Here is a 22,262-nt window from a genome sequence, read left to right as displayed (position 1 = left end):
TAGCGAGCTAGCTTAGAGCTTGAATGAACGAGCTTTGACGACTATGAAGTCACTATTTCAGCTTGTTAACTAATATTTTTAAAGTCAAATATAATGTTCTTTTTTGTAATACATTTAATATCTTAATTAAGGAAATGTATTGATGTGGACTAAAATGACCCATGCGGAGCTATCTAGAATCTAGCTAGACCTATTATCTAGATTGTAGATAATCTTACGGGCTAGTTATCGCATAGGTTTTTCAAGTTAATGATGGTAACTACAGTCATATAATTTAGTGTGTAATTGTGGTTTTTTTCTCTCTCTTTTACAGGCATTAAAGTATCTTTCGAGGTTAACGCATAGACGGTAAGCGTTTTGTCGAGTTTTGCTTTACGGATACAAATACTGCAGTGGTTCCCAAACATCTGCACCTTTTGTCATCTGTCAGAAGAGCATTTCATTGTTCTACTCGTCATTATGTGTAGCTGCCATAGATTGATGTGAACTTGAACATATTTTCACGATAAAATGTCATACAGTTCACGATTTAATGGTGTACAATTCACATTTTGACGTGATCATTTATCGTGTTTCAACGTGATAAATTTAACTTCTGCATGCTGGGAGGAAAAAACAAAAGAAAAGCCGCTACGTCGGGTTCAGTCGACTGGCGAGAAAAGTATGTGTTTTATTTTTGCGTTTCTGTAAAGCGTTGGCCTCACAGTTCTGAGGACCCGGATTCAATCCCACCCCTGCCTGTGTGGAGTTTGCATGTTCTCCGAGTGCCTGCGTGGCTTTTCTCCGGGCACTCTGGTTTCCTCCCACATCCCAAAAACATGCGACATTAATTGGACGCTCTAAATTGCCCGTAGGTGTGATTGTGAGTGCAATTGGTTGCCTGTCTCCATGTGCCGTGCGATTGGCCGGCAACCGGTTCAGGGTGTACCCCGCCTCCTGCCCGTTGACACCTGGAATAGGCTCCAGCATTCCCCCGCGACCCTCGTGAGGATAAGCGGCAAAGAAAATGGATGGCTGGATGAATCAAATAAATGTTACTTGCTCTGTAACAACACCGCTCTTGTATAAAAATTAACAATAAAGCCAAGTGATTCCAAAGAAGGGAAACTCACATGCTAAAAATGAAACTTAATTAACGCGTTTTATTTCATTTTTTTTTCCTAGTGTCACAGAAATCAAGCCGCCTCCTTATTTTTGGCCAACATCTGAAGTGGTGAGTGTATTTCCTTGTGTTTTCTTTGCACATGAACTAATAATGTATGTATCTTGTTCATTGATCAGTTTTCTTGTTGATTAAAAAATAGTTTGCCTCGCTTTTCACATAGCGGCACGTCAAAAATGGAACGCACGAGCTCGGCGGGAACCTTTTTTTTTTTTCCTATGTGCACGTGTTGCGAGTGGGGCATTTTAGGAGTCGGGACGTCGAGAGGCCAAAAATGCAGACGAGCGACTCGTCCGTGGCTCTCCGAATGCACGCGGGAGCTTTTCATATGTCGCCAAAATAAAAAAAAAAAAAAAAAAAACTTGCTTGAAAGAATAGAAAATAAAATAAACGTGTGATGTCATTTTCATAAAGGCTGAGGACAGCGTTTGCGTGATGCATATATATTGGTTCATTATCACCCAGTCACCTGTACTCTGTATTATCTCCCAAAGCAAATTGAATTGTGTTATGGAACAATATAATATACATGGAAAAATCATCACACGTCCTTTTCTCCATGAGATGAAAGACTTGTTGGCTTGCAAGTTGTTCTAATCTCAAATTATGCGCACGGGGGAAATGTAATGTAAAGTCAAAACGCGCGCCGTAATGGCATTACATTACTGTTCAGGCAATCTTTTCACAAAAGAATACAAATCATACATTTTGTTCATAAAAGCGCTTCCCATTCAATGCACAATCCAACAACAACAAGTGATACAATATCAATGTAGATGCAATAATTGATACGCAACTCATGTCGACTATCTTCACTCATATTATATAATTGTCGCATTAAAAGTCAACCGAAGTCGTCACTGGGGGATTTTTGGTGAATTTTTGGGGGTAATCGCAAAAAAAAAAAAAAAAAAACCACCAAAAATACTCTGGCCAAAACGACTCATCAAAAAAATGTCCCTCAAAACATTTTCACCCATTAAAATTAAAAAATGAACAAAATTATGACCCCCAAAAGTAAACACAAACAAATGGTCACTAAAAATATCACCAAAAATTGTCACAAAAAATGGCAACATAAATTTCGTCCAATGAATTACTTGAAAAAAAATCAATTAAATAATCACCAAAAGTTACACAAAAAGTGTCACCAAAAAAAATTCCAAAATTTTTTGAGTAAAATTTCAAACTAAAGAGTCACCCAAAAAAATCACAAGACATTTCGATAAAATGTAAACAGAAACTCTGATCTTAAATAAAAGTTTCCTAAAGCAATGTGTTCAAAAATTGTAGCCACAAGACACTAAAATACTGTATATAATAATAATAGTAATTAAAAAATATGATAATTGTTTCCCCCCAAATTCTCACCCAAAAAAATTTGCTGACATCTGACCTTGAATAGGATTTTATGAATGAATTCGAATCAATCCATATCCATGCTCACTGAACTGAAGTCTCACGAGATTTCCCAACATGTCATGATTTTTTTTTTTTTTTCCTGGATTTGTCCAATTTTTGTGTCCTTATCCACATGGTTTCATTACACAGTGCGATAATTGCATTTAAAAAAAAAAAAAAAAAAAAAAAGAAGTCCGTTTTGGAAGAGATGAAAGGCCGTCTTCTCCCCTGCTCGGCGGCGAATTAAAAAGCCGACGGACATTAGCGGCTTTATCATCTGGACACCTTTTGATGTTCCAGCCGCCGGTGAGTTTGGTACGCGATTTCTCGTCGGCGCTGTCCGGTCAGATAAACAAATAGATCAATTGATCGCCCGCATCAAAGAAGACGCCGCATCCAAAATCTCATCAGTTCCGAAAACAGCTGACTGATGAGCTGCCGACGTCTGCTTGCATTTGAGCCCTCCGGACTTCCAACTTATTCACGCTGACGCTAACTACCACTCATTTGTACACCTGTTCGTCCATTTTCTGAACCGCTTATCCTCACGAGGGTCGCGAGAGTGCTGGGGCCTGTCCCTATTCCACCCTGAAGTCGTCGTCAATCACTTGACAGAAAAGTCACGAGTGACCAATCAGAACGAGCATTTTGGGTCACAATTATTGTCATGTGGCATTTTCTTGCTCTCTTTTTTGTCATATTTTTGCAATTTTTTTGTTGTTGACTTAAGTCACATCATTTGTATTCAAAACCTTTCTCATAAAGATATTTCCTTTCATTTTTTGTCACCATCATTTGCATTCACCTAAGGTGGCTTTTGGTGATCATTTATGATTATTATTTTTTTGTGTGACCTTTTGGTTCATAATTATTGGTGACAATATTTTGGACACAATTATTGTGTCCTGATCAACTGATGATCAGAATTTGACCTTTCTTTTCATGTTTTTGTGAACGTTTTCACTGACAAAATTTGTTGTAACTAGTGTTTGGATTTTTTTTTTATTTTTATTTTTTGGCACGGTGCATAATTTCTACTGTCTTGTCACAGTCTTGGAACAATTTGTAGTGATTTTTTTTCCCCCCCCCCGCCATAATAATTGGGGACAATGTTTTGGTCAAAAGAATTTGCAACAAAATTTTGCGCAACAATTTCCGGCCTATAAGCCGCGACTTCTTTCACACGCTTTCAACTCTGCGGTTTATGCGACGATGCGGCTAATTTGTGCATTTTTTTCTAACGGGGGCACTCAAGCGGAAAAGGTAAGAGTGAGACCGGTGGAATACATGTGCCGAGAAAGTGACTTTTACCGGCCTGTTAGCACTCCGCTAGTGTGTTACTGCCGTGTCTGAGTGGTTTTTACTGCTATGTTTTTTTTTTTTTTACCTGGTCCTGTTAGCGCGGTGCTAGCATTAGCGTTAGACTCTCTGTGTACCGTCTTTTGATGTAAATATATAAATAAAGGCGGGTTTCGTTAGCGCAGCGGCGCTAGCGTTAAACTCTGTGTACCGTCTTTCTTAAATATCTCGTGTTTGAATGTGGGTTTTGGTGTATGTATGTACCAAATGGTATTTCCTTTACAAATGAACGGGATGAGGCTTATAACCAGGTGCGCTCTGTAGGCCGGGAACTACAGTATGTTACTCCCAATATTTTGTCGAGAGTTTTCGGTGCGCTATTTCAGCTTTCCCAGCTGATCAAGTGAAGACAAGTAACACTATAATATTAAATTTAATGAGAGCGTATATGGTCAAATTCATTTTGCACATGTATGATAGTAAAGAATGTGGGGTGAAAAAATTCTTTTGGCATTATTTCCTCTGGGAAAAATGGAGGCGTAGCTTCCTCAGAATGGGCCGTGTTCACCATTGAGAGATTCCGCAGTATCACAAACAGTTCTTTTCTTTTTTTTTTTTTTTAATGTTTACTTTTTGACCTCTTCCACCAAGGTCTTGCTGGGAAAAATAACACGAACGGTATTCTTCAAGTAACAACGCGGCATTCTCGCCGACATCACATTCCCGGATAGGAATCTTTCCTTTGGCCCGAGCAGGAACTCTGCATAATTGCATTAGGACGAGCACAATGCAGAAGGGCTATTCTATTTCCTCGGGGCTTGTGTAAATGTACAGCTTACATTCCTCCACGTTTCGCTCTGCACAAACAAGATAAAGACTCTCCGACGCTCGCTCGCCGCACCGAAGTCGACGGCCCGGTTGGCTGCTCTGGTTGGAATTTGCGGCCTGAGCTAAGAGTCAAAAGAGCCTCCGCGAGAGCTAATCTTGCATACCTGGGGCCAATCAGTCGGGATCGGAGTTACGGCCTATGTACTATGCACGTGCAGTAAATGTACATCAGCAAGTGTGGTGAAGATTGGCATTAAACACCCACAAAGGTTATATTTAAGGAAGTTTAATTTGTGTACGCATTTTGCATTTGCTATCTAAATTAATTGAGCTCGCGCACGTGACGTCGTCATTTTCACGCCGCCATATTGCCGGTCAAACAGAGCTTCTCGACATTGTGGGTGACATCGAACCGGAGGAGAATACTTACAATACCCGAGACCCGTTGTCCTGTTGGTTGTCACGACAGACGAGACAGATGTTCAAAGAGGTCATTCTATGGAATACCAGCTGAAAAAGACCAGAAAATATCGATGATGGATTTCGGCAATTAAATATGATGGATGGTGCCCAACCAAAATACACACGACTGTGTACCGATCGCTTCATTTCAGGTAGGAATTTTTCTTCTCAATCACAAATTACCAAGAAGTATTAATAATGGCAAATCGGCTCATTTGAGAACAATGCGTGTTGAAAAAAAAAAAAAATTAAGTGTGTCCGCAATCGCTTCCGTGTACGTTCTGTGGAGACGACTCCGTCCTCTTGTTTTTTTTCCAATCATAGTTAAGAATGCGACTTTGTGTAAAACCCGGGGTCATTTATTTCAATATTGGTATTTGTATTGAATACTTGCCAAAAAGATCGACGGATTCCGGCAAAGGTTAACGTGTGGCCGAACACGCTTCCGTGTTCACGAGCTGTCAACCCGTCACTATCTGGGATTTATTCCTGATTGAGAACATATCCAGCGCCAAAGTATTTGTTTGCGTCCAGACTCTTATACGCTTTCAAACTTTTCCGTGTACATCTCGACGACTTACTCACCAGATCCAGTTGTACAAGACAACCGGAAGCAAATGAACAGTCCAGTTTCTTATCGTCGAAAACATCGACTTCAGCATTAAATACGGGTCCTCTATGCCGAGTTTATCTAATTTTTTGACATACCTTCGTTTGTTATCACCCTTTTAAATGTTTAAATGTATCAGACAAGACTCTGGGCGTCGTGCTATAAGACATATTTTCGTGTTGTCTCCAACCGACTTAGCATTGAGCGATGCTTAGCTTGACCGGCAACGTGGCGAGGTAAACAAAGATCACGTGATTTTATGACGTAGGTCCACGAGCTCTATAGTATGCGTTAGCCTTAAAAGTAGCATCGAGTCTTTTTATGTTACTCCTCTGCCTTATGAAAATGAGAATAATCTTTCTGCTCACCAATTTCTGGTGTTAGCGGAGCAGCCAGAACACCTCTCATCTCGTGTTAGCAAGAGCTAGCGTCGCTGCCAAGTACTACGCGGAGTTGTTGCCAGTACTTTGGAAGTAAAATGATGAATGTTGCTTTCGGGCCGTGGTTTTATTAAATGGGCGCTTGTCGCACTTCCGGCGAGACGTATTAATATTATTGACTTATTGAGCTGACTTTTTGCTTCCGTCTCTTTCGCTCGAATTGAGTTACACTGGCTCCTATTAAATCCACTAATATAATAATGGTACCTCAAAACAACAGATTAATTCATCAAGTCGATGGTGCGGTGGTTTGTAATGCGGGCAGTAGCCCTGCTGTTGCCATGGCAATAACGGACCACCAATTTTAGTACTGTATTAACGTTGGTGGAGCAGCAAAGGCACCGTTGAGTCCTGGTCAGGATGTTATTTAAAATACACAATAATTTCAAGATGAAATAACACCTGAAAAATAATGATGCACTTGTTTTTTTTAAAATGAGGAAATTATCTATCATAGCAACCCTACTCGTCTGTAACATTGTCGGATCAGCCAGTACACATCTCGGGTTGTGTTAACCAAAGTGCCTGCGGTCTCGAGTTTTCCTGTACAATAAAAGAACCACGCAATATTTATTTCAAAACATAAGATGGGTTCTGCTAGCTTGTAGCACAGTTAGCGTTTACTAGCTTGGCATCTTTGGCTTCTGACTTTATGCCTCCATTTTTTTTTTAGCCTAAAAAGATTAATATTCTTTCCACTTTACGATTTTAAGCACCAATATTGATTACTTCAAACTTGACATAGTGGGTTTTGAAAATCATCACACATGCTGGAAGAACCAGGATAGGACATGCATAGCTGCCCGATTATGCTAATGCTACGCCACATGTTCCCTGCCGGTTTGATGTCGTAATTTAGGGAATTTACAATGTTGACCTGGGGAGAATGTTGACGACACCGTCATCGTCTGCTCACAGGACAGAACCGTTCTAGATGTTTACCTTTGACCTGAACTAGAGAGCTATTCAATTGCTTCTGTTTTTCAACCAGATTTTGGTGTTTTGGCCCAGAAACTGCTGTAAAGTCGCTTGTTCCGCCAGGCTGTGTTTAAAGCCCCCCCCCCCCCCTCCACTCCACCCCGCCCACGAGGGATACATGCTAATTTTTTAAAAGATAATTTCATAGTATTCTCAACTACTGCCAGGTCGTGGTGACAGTTTCACCATGGAGTATACTGATTGTGTATAAAGCGTTTGGCGTTTTCTTGTGGAAAACTGCAAATTTCAGCTTTGAGTCCGATTCAGAGGTTAATCTGGTCCCGCCATTATACAGTAAACACACACAGAGACTGGATGTGTTTTTGTTGGGTTCTCTCCCCTGAAATAATAGCAACACCGCCACCCCCTCATTCCACCCTGTGACACAACATATGACTGCCATTAGCGCAAAAGCTCCGGGGAGGAGGAATTTTCCGATATTTAAGCAATTGTTCCCACAGTTTGTGGCCATTTGGGAGCAGATGTAATGATTGTAATTTTTTTAACGCGCAGCAGAGGAATTGAAAGAAAAGGCAATATCTGAGTACACTGCGCGACTCCCCGTCAAGCATAAGCGGCGCTTCAAACTCGTGAAACTCAATATGAGCATTTTATTTCACTTCAAAGTGCTTGTTTGATATGTCCATTTGTGCAGGCGGCGTCCAGAAAATCATTGCGCTGATGTCTTGTTTGATAATACATAGCTGAATTTTGATGTTGTGTTTTAGTTTCACAAGAAAGAATGGCACAAGTGTCAGGATAAGAGTGATGAAAGCGAGATTTATTTCTATCGTTCTGGGATGCAAATCGTCCCCGCCCGGTCGTTACAAAAACACTTTGCATAATTTCCCATCAACGAGGAGGTTGTCCGCTATTAACAATCAGACAGGAAAACAAACAAAAATACAACTCACTTTTCTTCAAGTCATTTATTTAATGAAGTCAAGATTGAATTCGTCCCCTGCCCCAGAATTAAAACAAAAATAATAATAATCGTGAAAACACACACACACAAAATATGGAACCCCGGAATTATTCTTTTATCTCCTTGTGATTCCAATCACCGCGGAACCGGTCCGCTAATTCCGGAATGTACCGTAATTCCCGGCCTACAGGACGCACCTGGTTACAAGCCTCACCGAGTAAATTTGTAAAGGAAATACCATTTGGTACATACATACGCCGCAGCTGTATAAAAGCCGCAAGTGCCCACATTGAAAGACGAGATATTTACAAAGACGGTACACAGAGTTTAACGCTTAACGCGTGTTAGCGCTAGCTTTAGCGGGGTGCTAGTGTTAGCACAGCACAAGCGTTAGCCCTAGTGTTAGCGGGCTGGCCCGTTAAAATAAAACTTACCGGTAAATATCACTGAAACATGCCAGTAGCACAGCAGCAACACGCTAGCACAGCGCTAGCACAACGCTAACAGGGCCGGTAAAAGTCACTTCCTCGGCATATATATTCGGTCTCATTCTTACCTTTCCTGCTCGAGTTTCCTCTTGCGGCCATTAGGAAAAAATGCACAAATTATTCGCATCACTGCATAAACCGCAGGGTTGAAACCGTGTGAAAAAATTCACGGCTTGTAGGCCGGAAAGTACGGTAAATGGCAATTTCCAACCAGCCAAAGAAAGCCAAGAAAACAACTAATATCACATTTAAAAATTTTTTTTTTACTTTTGTTTCTCATACATTTTCTCACGACGTCATTTGACAAGACGATCAAGGCGTTCTCGTCTGAGCGCTCGTCTCCTTTTCATTCGCCGTCCATGACGAGCGGGAGCCATAAGTGACATATTAAAAGGAACATCCTTGAAAATGAAGCCACGTAATTGGAGGCCGTAACGCGATAAAGCAGCGATCCCGTCAGCCTGCCGCAAATCGCCGCCGACTTCCCAGTTTGAGCCTCGCGCAGCGGGGGCGGGCGGCGTCTCTGATCGATGCCGTATTTAAAAGTTTAATTCACAGCTAATGTACTTACACTATATTAGCAGCGGGCACACGCCACTGGCGCCCGGCCGGACTCGTTTTTTTTTTTTTTTTGCCGTGAGTGGTGTAGCATGTGGAGTTAATTAGGAGGAAAATCAATGTCACGCTCGCGCAGAAAGCAAACGTTTTCCCGCGCTGCCCGTTTTGAAAATAAAAATGACATGCAGGAAAAACGTCCTGATTTGGCTGGCGCTCCGGCGACCCTCTTACAAGAGACGCCATCAACAAAGGTTCCGATTTCACCCAAATATTTGGCTTAGGCGCTCTGAAAAACTCACATGAAACCATGACAACGACGAAAATAAATGTTTCATTGTGGACTTTGTTTAGGGAAAAATCCTGCTCTAAACTTTCTTGGAACATGTTAACGTAAATACTGTAAGAGTTGGTTTTTTTTTTTTTTTTCCCCCAACAAAAACTTCCTTGTAGCAATGGAATAACTTTCATATTTTGTGATGACTTTTATTAGACATGGGACTTTTAGGGAAGGGCGGTCGTTTCAACTCGCCACCATCAAACGAGAAATGAAATACTGCGGGAGGCCTAAGAAAACCCATCATCATTTTATCAAAAGTTTTTTTTTTTTTTTTTTTTTAATCTTCTGTAAAGGGGTAGACTTGAAAAACTGTTTTCAGGAGAGCATGTCTCGTCGGTCGCGTTCCCAATGCGACCGCGTCGTTTCGCTTTCATCGCGAATGCATCCGAAATGACACGCCTGCTACTCAGCAAGTCAAATTCGGGAATTAAAATTCACTTTTCCATTGGAAACGTAAGATTTTTCGATTTTGCACCTGGTTGATGACGAGTACAAAAGTCTCCAGACGAGATTGGGCCGAAAATCACTGTCGTGAGATATCGGCGGCTGAGCCTGAAGGTGGCGGTAGTGGGACTTGGGTCCAGATGATTGATTAACATGAAGAATAAAGAAACGGCAATTAAACTCCAGCAATGCTAATTTTTGTACGGAGTGGAAAAAATGAAAACAAATGAAGTGAATGAAATGAAGTGTTGTCGGTAATTTCGGAGAGCGGCAAAACCCGGCGGGTCCGAGAGTGGCTGGGGTGCACCACTGTGGGTGGGCTGCCAGCCAAATTCATTCACTGCCAATCAAAGCGGCTCCTCCCATTCCCTTTAAGTGTGTCACAATGAGGGTGGAAGAAGATGACGTGGGTGAGGACGATCCATAGTCGAAGTGATCCGTGGATCACTGCGGTATGTCGCTGCTCTCGGGCGGTGCAGCGGCACACAATGCGAGCCGGTACCCGTATTAAAATCAACAAAATCGCATTAGACCGGCTGTCCCGACAATTAGACCTGGTCTCAGGAAGCGTGGGTTTTGACCCAGTTTCAGCCACCAAATTGTCGCTCCGCTATGGGCCTCTCCGTGGACACACCCTTGCTGCGGATCAGCTCGGTGTAGACCGGTCTTCCAAATTGCCAAACGTGAAGTAAAAATGATTTTTTTTTTTTTTTTTTTTTTAACGAAGTCCACTTTGGTGATTCACATTGACAGTTTTTGTTTTGGCTTGTTTAGCATGTGTAACACAGATACCGATGACTTGCGCTGTCACGTCCAAGGACAAGAAAATGTCACTCTCAAGATATACGCATTACGGCCGAGCGGAATCTGAAGACTCGAGCGGGTCGTATATCCTGTTTTTGTTGACGACGGCTCCCCCGTCGTGATTCGTCGCACTATGTCTTGGACAAATCCCTCTTCACCCCGGCGTAAATAAATGAACAACGGCCTCCTCCGCGCCGATTTTCCGCGGCCGCCCTGAAGGTCTCGGCGCCGTATCTCGAGCGAGCCGGGCTTCAAATTTGAATTATGCTGATTAGAGTTCTACTGTGGTCAGAAGATTGCTCGCTCCAAATCAATGCCTGATGAGCTCGGCCTTTAAAAAGAAGAAGGGAAAAAAAAGAAATTCAATTAAAATTGCAGATTGACGTGCGGGGTTCGGTAATGGCGGGGTTGAGGGAGAGTTTCCTCGTGTGCATGCGTGAGCCGGTCAGCTCTGGATTTGGGCTTTGGGGCCTTTGCGAGCTTGTTAAAAAAATGCTCTTGTTCACTTTTCCAGCTGTAGCCTTTTCAACGGCGCATGAAACAACAGATACCCTTGAAAGGAGACAACCGGGGGGGGAACAAGACATACGGCTTACTCGTTCTTTTTATCCAGTGGTGACATTTGGATGGGTGAAGAGATCGCCAAAAGACTTTCTTGACATATTTAAAAAAAAAAAAAACAACTCGAAGTAGCTGGCCTTATGATATTACCACAATATTTTCCACGCACTATTATCATCACTATCAAAACACAGTCACGGGTTTAATTTATCTCGTTATCACGATAACTTAGTGCAATAATTCTCTGTAGTTATCAAAGGTGGGTGTCACAGTAACCACCCAAACTGTAACATACTGATGGGATTTGAACCCCGGTCTTCAGAACTCGTCACACACTGTGCTGCCTCATTAAACATCCATATTTTAGGAATATGTTCCTACCCTCACCTGTGGGCACGAGCTGTGGGTCGTGACCGGAAGAACAAGATCCCGGATACAAGCGGCCGAAATGAGCGAACGGGTGAGAAGCTCGGTCATCAGGGAGGGGCTCAATGTCGAGCCGCTGCTCCTCCTCCGCATTGAGAGGAGGCAGATGAGGTGGCTGGGGCATCTGATTCAGATGCCTCCCGGACCGGGGGATGGGTATGTCCCACCGGAAAGAGACCCCAGGGACCACCCAGGACACGCTGGAGAGACTATGTCTCTCGGCCGGCTTGGGAACGCCTCGGGATCCCCCCGGAAGAGCTGGAAGAAGTGGCTGGGGAATGGGAAGTCTGGGTATCCCTGCTGAAGATACTTCACCTGTGACCCGACCCAGAAAAGCGGTTGAAAATGGTTGGATGGATAGATAGATGGATGGGGAAGCGCGAATATGATCTCAGCTACATGCTACTTATATTTGCGTACATTTGGGTCAAATATTGCATTACACTGAAGAGTCTGGAGGCTTTCGTCCGTTGCATTAAGGCCCGCGACACACTGAGCAACAAGGATGAAAGCGGCTCACTGCAGACTTTCGGGGGGGATGCAGTTTAGAAATAAAAATTAATTGATTGTAAAATAACGACTGTCGTTCTCATATATTTGTTAATGAGTGTAAGACAAACGTTAATCGTCCCACAAGAGGGAAATTCGCTTCTGCGTTCCCACTGTGCTCGTTAATTAATTAGCAAGGTATTTTTTTTTTTTTCATTATATTTCTCCTTGCAATTTGGATTGCGTTGGCCCTCCTTCGAGTCGCCGGGGAACTGGAGCCGATCCCGGCTGACTTCGGGAGAGACGCACCGTACAATCTGAATTGAGTGGGGCGGAGAAAACCCGCACGAGTGCAGCCAGAACATCACAGGATTCAAACCTCGAATCTCCGAACTGTGAGGCAGACAAGCCAACCGCTAGACTAATGTATATACAATACCCAGTGACGGTATATCTATTGATATATTGCTTTTGGAGAAGGGAAAAGCAAAGTTGGCGAATTCCATTTGATCAGTAAAACGTCCCTGCTGTGTGTTTTCCGTCACTCGCTCACATTTAATCTGTCATCCTGTCTGGAAATGGACAAACGGCGGACAAAAGAAACCGGTTTCGGATTTCAGCGTCATCTTCCCCGCTCGCGAAATACGCGCGATGAGGAGCCGCATCCATCTTCTCCGACGATGTCCAGACGAGACAGGGGAAGGACTTTTGGCCATCAGCTCTCCTACCCGGACCTGTCCATCAATGCCGCGCAGAACTCGATTCTTCCTCTCAGACCGGGCGAGAAGCAGTCTCGTGACAGACACGATCTAGCGTATGATTCCGAGCGATGCGGGCCACGGAAGGAATGCGAGTCCGCGGGATTGGAAAAGGTGCAATGATGGAGTGAAAAAAAAATTGGAAACGGGCGGTCAGGACAAATTTGCACAAATCCCACAAGTCAGGTGGGAGCCCCTCACACGAGACCAGACCGGACCGGGTGTCGCGGCGCTGCGTGCGCGGGCAAACTCGCGCTCTCGCTCCAGCTGTCGGCACCACACGTGCAAATTCTATCACGGAGAGCCGAGCTTTCCGCTGGACTCTTTCAAATCAACCACAACAGGCACCGAAGCCGGCTCGCGACCTCCCACGGAGACACGGTCGCGAGGGGGGACGGTCTGGGGAGAAGTGAGAGCGGGGGATTGGAATTTAATTAAAGTCTTAAAGCCCCCCCGAGTCAAATATGAGACAAAGGGATGAGGCGCAAATGGAAAAGGGGGTGCCTTTTGTTTGTCCGCCGGCTACCGCCGGAAAATCGTTTGGCGGAGACGTCCGCGGAAGGACCAGTTCGGAGTTTTTGATGGATGAACAACTGACGGAGGCAACGGCTCTTTTCATCCCAGCTTCTTTTAATTATGTATGGAAAGCCGGGCCTTCAATAACAGGCTGCAAGCAACGCTGACAAATATAGACGTGATGACACTTCCCGGGCGCCGGCTCGATCGATACACGGGCGGGTGGCAAATTAAAAGACAAAAAAAAAATATATATATATATATATATATATATATATATATATAATCACAACGGCCTTTAATCGGGCAAGCAGAAAGATTTGATCACTTAAGAGTGTGACCTCCACATGTGACCTCCACCAGCCAATCAGAGAAAAAAAAACCAAGTTACATGTCTAAATATCATGAAATCCTTTGTGTGCTATAGAACTACCCGAATAAGAAAGATAAGATAAAAATTACGAGAGTAATGTGCTAAGCTAAAGTCTGGAAAAAAAACAAGCGCGGTGTGAAAAGGTGACGAACTCGGTCACTGTGTGCCACACAAAATCCCGGTGTGACGGTCTGAGCGCTCCTGGTGCTGAAAAGTCTCCTCGTGATTAATGCGCATGCGTGTATATTTTGTAAACTTCCGGCCGATCTGCTTCAGCATGTGTGTATTTTTATTCTTTGTCCTCTTTATTTTCCTTTCATACTTTTAAGTCCTTATGATTTTTCCTCTAATCCTCTTGGGTCCGTGTGACAGGAACTCTTTGAGTCTGAAACGTTTCAAGGATGACCTATATAAGGACGAGAAAAACGGACAACGTGGCTTCTTCTTACAACGTCACCGCTGCTCTGGGAAACGACGGTGCTTGGAACATTAACTACACTGACGCCTGCTGCCTTTGGTTTTTGGGCCAGCTGGAACTTTTTGCTAACTTGGAATACCCGCTGGGACGAACATTTTCCTCGTTTGGGAACACTCGTTCAACATTGGTGACTATTCGCCGTTGTGGCTCAACCACTCTGTTCTTGAACGCCTATTTTGCGTTACGGTTAGGCTTGATGTTTGTGAGATTAAATTGTCAGAAACGCAATACTTGCCTACTTGAACAAAGGGGACGGTAGTCTAAATTCACACGTAACGCATACGACAACTTGTCGCCGAGTGTTCATGTTCGCTATGGAGGTCTCACAAAGACGAACATATACACATAGTGTATATGTTTATATCTTTTTATCAACTTTTGCTTAGGTTCTAACGTATATTATAACGGTGGTTCCCAAAGTGGGATCCATGGACCTCCAGGGTGTGAAAAATGTGTTTCCAGGGGGTCCGTGATGTGAAGACGAAGAAACGAAATCGTCTGGAAGCTAATCGTGATGTAAGAATTGCCCTTTCCGGTGTTGAACCAGGTTTTGATTGATTGTGCAAAAATAAAAAGCAAGAGCACGTGAGCCACTAAAATTGAGTATTTCTATGTACCGGAATGGTGTCCAGCACTACATTATTGGCGAAAGTTGAGGTTGGGGGACCGGGAGCTTTTTGAAAGACTCACCGGGGGTCCGGGCCCAGTTTGACTTCGGGAATCACTGATGTAGAAGAAGGGGAACGATGAGACCGGGAGATCTCGGTAAGCGTCTGCTACGTACCCAGAGTTCCCCTGTTAGTAACGCATGCGCATTCATCACAAGGAGACTTTTCAGGACGGGGGAGCGCTCAGACCGTCACACCTGAAAGAGATGCTCCCAACGACCGCGCGGCCGCAGTTTGCCACTTGAAAGCCCAAAAAGAAACACAAAGAAGTGAGTTCAACAAATGGACGACGAAACACAAACTCTTGCAACCTTCCATTTCCAAATCTGGAAAGGCTGAAGAGTTTCGTAAGTCCAGCTGTTGCTCACGCCGCGGAAGCCTCGCGGCGTTCTGTCTCTCAAGGTTGAAATCCGCAACAACTCTTTAAGAAATCCTCAGTAGACATTATCGAGGTCAGAAAGTTTGGATTTGATTGTTTTGTTCAAAATCGATAGCGGTAACACTTTGGTGCAGAACGAAGCCCATGAGTCGAGGCGGGAAGTTCAGGTTCTGACCGTTAGACAGTTTGGTCACCACATTTTTTTATTTTTATTTTATTTTTGGAGTTCTCTGAGAGTTTGGCAAGATGTATGAAACCACAGTCGTTAGCTCTGGTTGACCGTGAGGCTTTTTGTCGGTGTGTGGTCTTGGCCCGACCGCAGACTCTTGACGGGCACGGCCGGCGGCGGCAAATCATTCTAATCAATCGTAGCAAAATGATATCAGCACTTTTTGCGTGTTAATTACCGATTGAAACATTGTGATGGAAATATTGAGTTGATGTTAGCGTGCAACGGTATATGATAGCAATACCAACTTTCTGCCCTTTTTTTTACGATTTCCCGAGAAGGAGTCATTTCGGAGACGCGAGGCCAGAAATTGATGAAATACGATGATTCACCAACTTCTATTAAGTTTTCGGTCTCCGTGGAGGTCTTTAATCTTGGATCTGTTCTGGAAAAGCTGTTTTTTTGATCGGGAAAGTCACCTCTTAAAAAGAAAAAGTCCATCTGTGTGTTTTCACATTGCCGACCATAAACGCAATTGCGCAGTTCCCCGTATAAAAAGAATATGGCCTTGCGACGGCGTTCAAAGCTGCCTTTTTTGGGGGGGGGGTCCTCAAACATCAAGGGAATTTTGGAGGGGGAATCTGCAGAGTGAGTTAAGGGTCGCGGGCCTGCTCCCCGTCCATTGTGTTCCAAGTCATGGTGGGGCAGGCGGGATGGAAACCAGATTCAACGCTCTGCTGACTTTTCCTCCTTACGGCAAGGACACTCGAATGCCCTCAGGAGAAGTTTTGCTGCTCATTTGTAAAAACGAAACTGCACTAAGCGGGGAAGCAGGATTTTATTTTATTTTTTTGCGGATGAAACCCGGACGACGCAACGGCGGACCCTGGGAAAGAGCGGGGAACGTCGTGGCTTGCGGCTTGTCTAGGGGGATTGGGGGGGGGTGGGTGTATTGGGGCGCCCTCGGTTGCAGGAATCCAGATGTGGGTCAGTGCCAAAAAAAAAAATCCACGATCCTGACTCGCCGAGTCGGGAGGGAGGTTGGAAAACCGTTGCCGTGTAAATAACGTCAGCGAATCAAAAAAAAAATACCCCCCCCAACACCCCTCCCGCGCACCCTCAGCAATTCTTTTTCATAAAGAAACTGGAGACATTTCAGGCTGGGAATACAAACGGCATGTCAAGAAAATACCTTGACAGCGACAAGAACGTGGGGGGAGGGGGGGGGTGGCATCGGCCCTTCAGCCATGATTGTTTCGGGCGTCCGTGCGATGCTAATAAAGCGTTTCCAAATTGGTTGGGCGCTCTGCAAATTGTTCCATAATGACGCAGTCCAAAAGTCAAGACGTCTCCGATGGACTTTCTTTTTAAAGACGTAACCGACACGACGTCTGGGTGAATACAAAGGTCTCAATCTTCTCTACGGCGTGGGAACGAGAGAATCTGCGCATCACGCCTCGTGTTCTCCTCCCCCCGCCCCAAAAAAATGTCTTCAAGAAACACCCCACACATAAAAAAAACCAACAAAAAAAATAACCTTTGTCAGTCTCTCTCGCAACAAATGTGATGACTTTACTCCCGGGGGGGATAGCGGCGAGGTGTTGCCCCGACCAGATGTTTCATATTTCCACGGTCATCTCATCGGAGACGACGCATCGCTCAAAACGGACGAGACACGATCTGACGGCGGGCGGGGGTGGGAAATGTTCGAGCGGGTCGCGTAAATGTTAACGTCGCGCTGCGGACTTCATATCTGGCCGCCACCCCCGGAGCTTGGCGTTGGCGCTTCGTAAAAATAGCGGGAGGGCGACATCTGCTCCTCTTTGTAGAAGCTTCGTGAAATGGATCTAGTCAAGATGTAATAATAAGTAATAATTGCAGTTGCATCTGGAAAAACGGGCGTTACAAGTCCACACAAAAACTTTCATTTTTTTAACAATTTGAGCATGCACACACACACACACACACTCTCTCTTTATGGGCATTTCCTCTCCGTTGCGATTAAATTCAGCAATGTCCCGTTTCTTCGGTGTCTCTAAAAGATGAGCCTAAGGCAGCGGTCGGAAACCTATGGCTCGCGAGCCATATCTGGCTCTTTTGATGGTTACGTATGGCTCGCAAATCCCTCATAAGGACATATTGTATCCAGCACGAGTGCTCGATGTCTCGATCGCCAGGCAGTTTTGGGTGATTGCGTGACGGCGTGCCCAAAAAAAAAACAAAAAACAAAAGACACCAGCCTGACTCTTCTTCCTAGTTTACCTTGCACCGCCCCCCTCCGCTCTTAAAGGGGCACACTCATGATTACAAAAGTTACAGTCCTTAAGCAGCCTATCAATGCGGTTTATAGCGACAGCGTGCTTATGCGCCGCCCACACCCGGAAATTTTTTTTTCACACGGTGCCTCAGCTGGTAAAGCGTTGGCCTCACAGTTCTGAGGTCCCCGGGTTCAATCCCGGACCCGCTTTTGTGAAGTTTGCATGTTCTCCCCGTGCCTCCGTGGGTTTTCCTCCGGGCACTCCGGTTTCCTCCCACATCCCAAAAAACATGCAACTTTAATTGTACAGTGAACATTTACGCGAACCCCAACCGTGGAGTGAAAAAAAATCACTCTTAACTCTCAGGATCATCTTTTCGGACATGAGGATAAGCAAGCGCATGTGGCGACAGGCTGCGGAAAGTCGTTTTTGTGTCTTTGTGTTATCCAAAAAGTTCCGCGAACAGACATCATCTAAAGAATCCCGATTCGCACGCAGCCGAGAAATCGCCTGAAGGCATCATTTGCATTCCGTGCTCATATCGCACACAGCCACCAACCACTTGCCCTCGCACTCGCTTTTTTTTTTTTTTTTAAATATTCTACTTGTCTTGTGTTTCTGTTGAGCATATGCGCTATGCGAGTAATGTGTCACAGCAAATGTAAGTGATACACATGCACAACAACCTCCATTTTTTCCCCCCCTAAAACTTCCCTTTTTAGAGCATCTTTGCTTTTTACAAATGGGCCCACTTGTAAAATGTCCCCTTTTGCCTCCGTCACCGTCGAGCCGTAGCGTCGCCAAGCACCGCGAAATGAACAAATTCACTTAGGGACGACTTGTTTTAAAGTCACAAGTAATCGGAGGTCCATCAGCGTCCCAGAAGGGGATCCTGGTTTCACCGAGTCCACGTTTATTTTCCTTATCAAGTTTCTCATTAAATGTGCTGTCTGACTTACCCTACGTCCAATTCATTTGTCATTTTTCACACTTGAGAGACTTACAAGTTGATGTTTTAAGGTCCTCACTCCAAAACTATGCAATATTTCACGTTGTCACACCCCGAAATGACGAAATGTTTTTTTCTGTTCTTCACATATGACCGAGCCAAAGAATCCCACAGAGCGGTTTGCAGAAATTCGGACCAGAGCCAGAAGATGAGATATTATTTTGAAACATTTTAAATATATGTTTTTGTTGTTAAGTCAATGCAAGTTATGTTCCGTCCATCCACCCGTCCATTTTCTTAGCCGCTTATCCCAACAAGGGTCGCGGGGAGTGCTGGAGCCTATCCCAGCTGTCAACAGGCAGTAGGCGGGGTACACCCTGAACTGGTCGCCAGCCAATCCCAGGGCACACAGAGACACACAAAAGCTGCACTCACAATCACACCTCGGGGCAATTTAGAGTGTCCAATTAATGTTGCATGTTTTTGGGGATGTGGGAGGAAACCGGAGAGCCCGGAGAAAACCCACACAGGCACGGGGAGAACATGCAAACTCCACACAGGCGGGGGCCGGGATTGAACCCGGGGTCCTCAGAACTGTGGGACCAACGCTTTACCAGCTGATCCACCATGCCGCCATTATATTCCATAAAAGTAAAAATTCATAAAGAGGCTTACTTCCGTTCACTACCCAACAAAAAACAACAACTGCACAACAGTGTGACACTGCACTGGATTAGTAGTGATAATAACTCAATAATAACACTGTACTAACATGTAATAAGGTAGTCTTCTGCCAGTGTTAGATGTTGTTGTAGCATGTAGAAATATCATTAGTATCATTAGTAGACTCAAATCCAAAATGTATTCTTATAATAATGAAATATATCTACAAAACAATGAATTATTTTTTAATTTTATTTGTTGTTATTATTTATTTTCATTTGTTACAATAATTTTTTAAAACTCATTTACTGTTGTATTTTTTTATATTACTTGTGTTCACTACCCAACTAAAAAAAACAACTGCACAACAGTGTGATGATGCACTGGATTATTATTGATAATAACTCAATAATAACACTGCAATAACATGTAATAATGCATGTTTTGGGAAGAAATACTCCACACAGGATAATACTGATTTCCAACCTGGAACCTCTGAGCTGTGAGCCAGTTGTCCTAACCACTAGTGTGCTGTGCTGTGCTGTGCTGCCACCATCAAACTCCACAATTTTGTGGAGAAAAAAAAAAAAGAAAGAAAAAAGTTTGGAGTTAATTACAGGCAGCGGGAGTAGCCGCTGTGCCCCTTTGACGCAAATAGCTGCCGAATTGAGGCCCAAACAAAGCGCAAAGGCTGGCAGGCGCACACGTGACATGTATGAAGTGTGACACGCCAGCGTTCGCGCTCGCATTCAGCGCCCGTCTCCCCTCCCACCGCGGGTTCGGCCAGTCGCCGAGGTTGATGAACTTCCCTGGAAAGTGTCGCAGCCCCTGCCAAGTTTGTGTCACCTTCAGGTACGCGTCCATTTAACGTCCCGCGCTCCTAAGTGAAGATGGCTGCCACGTGCCGCCACCACCTATGCGGGCAATTAGGATGACGGCGGGAGGGAAGGCAGTCAATTCGGGCACCAGCTCAGGCCTACAAATGCCAGCCGGGCCCCCGCCTCTGGTTCTGCATTAGTGATGTAATTGCATGTTACTCGGGTTACTTCTCCCTATTCAAATATTTATAACTTTAGACATAAACACAGGAATTGTAATGACTTGAAAGCGCTCCATACGTCAGCGCCGCTACACGGATTGCTTGCGTGGTGGGTCGTTGCAACGACTGCCGCCGAACCTCCGATGGAGCACAAAGCAAAATTTTACCCTTCTTGAGGGGAAAAAAAAAATATTTTCGAGGAAATGAATCTGTTCCGGACGTTGTCAAACTGTTGCCGTCACAAAATTTTGTTCTTTTTACATTTACTCCTAGATGAAATTAAAATGTTGCTTTTAAAATATTTTGCTTTAAAGCCGGAAAATGGAATGGAGAAGGAAGGGGGGAAGAGTTAGTCGTGACCAAAAGACAAGATCCAAGATACAGGCGGACGAAATGAGTTTCCTCCGCAGGGTGTCCGGGCTCGCCCTTAGAGAACGGGTGAGGAGCTCGGTCGTCAGGGAGGGGCTCAGTGTCGAGCCGCTGCTCCTCCGCAGATGAGGTGGCTGGGGCATCTGATCCGCATGCCTCCAGGACGCTTCCCTGGTGAGGTGTTCCGGGAAGGTCCCACCGGAAAGAGACCCCCGAGGACGACCCAGGACACGCCGGGGAGACTATGTCTCTCGGCTGGGTTGGGAACGCCTCGGGATCCCTCCGGAAGAGCTGGAAGAAGTGGCTGGGGAAAGGGAAGTCTGGGTATACCTGCTGAAGCTACTTCCCCCGCGACCCGACCCGGAAAAGCGGTAGCTAATGGACGGATGGAGCTAATATGCTAATATGCTGTTAGCTACATGCTACTTATATTTGCATGCATTTGGCTCAAATATTGCGTTATACTGAAGCATCCGGAGGATTTCATACGTTGGATTAAGGCCCGCAACACACTGAGCAACAAGGATAAACGCGACTCAACTGCAGAATTTCCAGGCCGGGGGGGAAGCGATGTAATCAGCGACTCTGGAACCCGTTATTGGGTTTTGAGGATCCGTATGCGCTATACTGTACTGCAGGGTACTACTACCTCTGTTGCGCAAGACACATATTTTAGATTTGAAAAAATATCTCACAGAACACCAACAAATAGTGGCTAGAAAGGTTGATCGCCAACTAGTGGTAGAGTATGGAAGCAGATTAGTGCCACCAGGATTTGAATTTGAAATCTAAAGTGATCACATTTTCAATAGTTGTATTTCAGTGTAACTTTTCAGTGTTAATAATTCAACCGGCTCCAATTCGGTGTCTAAAATTCAACCGTCTGTGCCACCAGGCAGGGTTACTCCGGGTCAGAACCGAACACCCAGCCAACCAGTTGCGCTTTCTTAGTATGTGACATACTAAGAATACATAGCAACAACTTAGTATGTCACATACTAAGAAAGCGTAACTGGATTGGCTGGCTGTTCGATTCTGACCTGAAGTAACCCAAGCCCGGTGGCACGGACGGTGAATTTTAGACACCGAATTGTAGCAACTAGTGAAACTGTGATCACTTTTCATTTCAAATCCAAATCCTGGTGGGAAAAATCTACTTCCATAGAAGAGCATTTAATTGTTCGGCCTGTCGCTGTACATTTCTGACATAGAGTCCATAGATGACCAGAGATATTTTATTTCTCATAAAAAATACAGGTAATTTTCATAATTTCCCACAGCAGAACCGATGATCTCTCATATTGCACACCAAAGTACCGCGGCACTTTGTGTTATTATTTCTGTCACCGCAAAAACATTGCGCAATTGTCAAGGAAGAAGCAGAAGGCCACAAAGAAATATTTTTAAAAAATGAACAGAAGAACCAAATTA

The 22,262-nt window shown here is 44.5% G+C and overlaps 1 protein-coding gene across 1 annotated transcript in view; it reads left to right on the top strand.

The window, feature by feature from the left end:
* The window catches only part of prkacbb (protein kinase, cAMP-dependent, catalytic, beta b), a 53,297-nt gene that overhangs the window by 1,731 nt on the left and 29,304 nt on the right, over positions 1 to 22,262 (top strand). Inside the window, exons 2-3 of the mRNA XM_061839305.1 lie at positions 314 to 348; positions 1,165 to 1,213. The gene's annotated coding sequence lies outside the window, so the exon portion shown is untranslated. The remainder of the gene's footprint in view (positions 1 to 313; positions 349 to 1,164; positions 1,214 to 22,262) is intronic.

Source organism: Syngnathoides biaculeatus, chromosome 13 (assembly GCF_019802595.1).
Source record: "Syngnathoides biaculeatus isolate LvHL_M chromosome 13, ASM1980259v1, whole genome shotgun sequence".
Lineage (NCBI taxonomy): Eukaryota > Metazoa > Chordata > Actinopteri > Syngnathiformes > Syngnathidae > Syngnathoides > Syngnathoides biaculeatus.
Note: the sequence above shows the minus strand (reverse complement) of the source record. Positions and strands in the feature narration are given on the sequence as shown.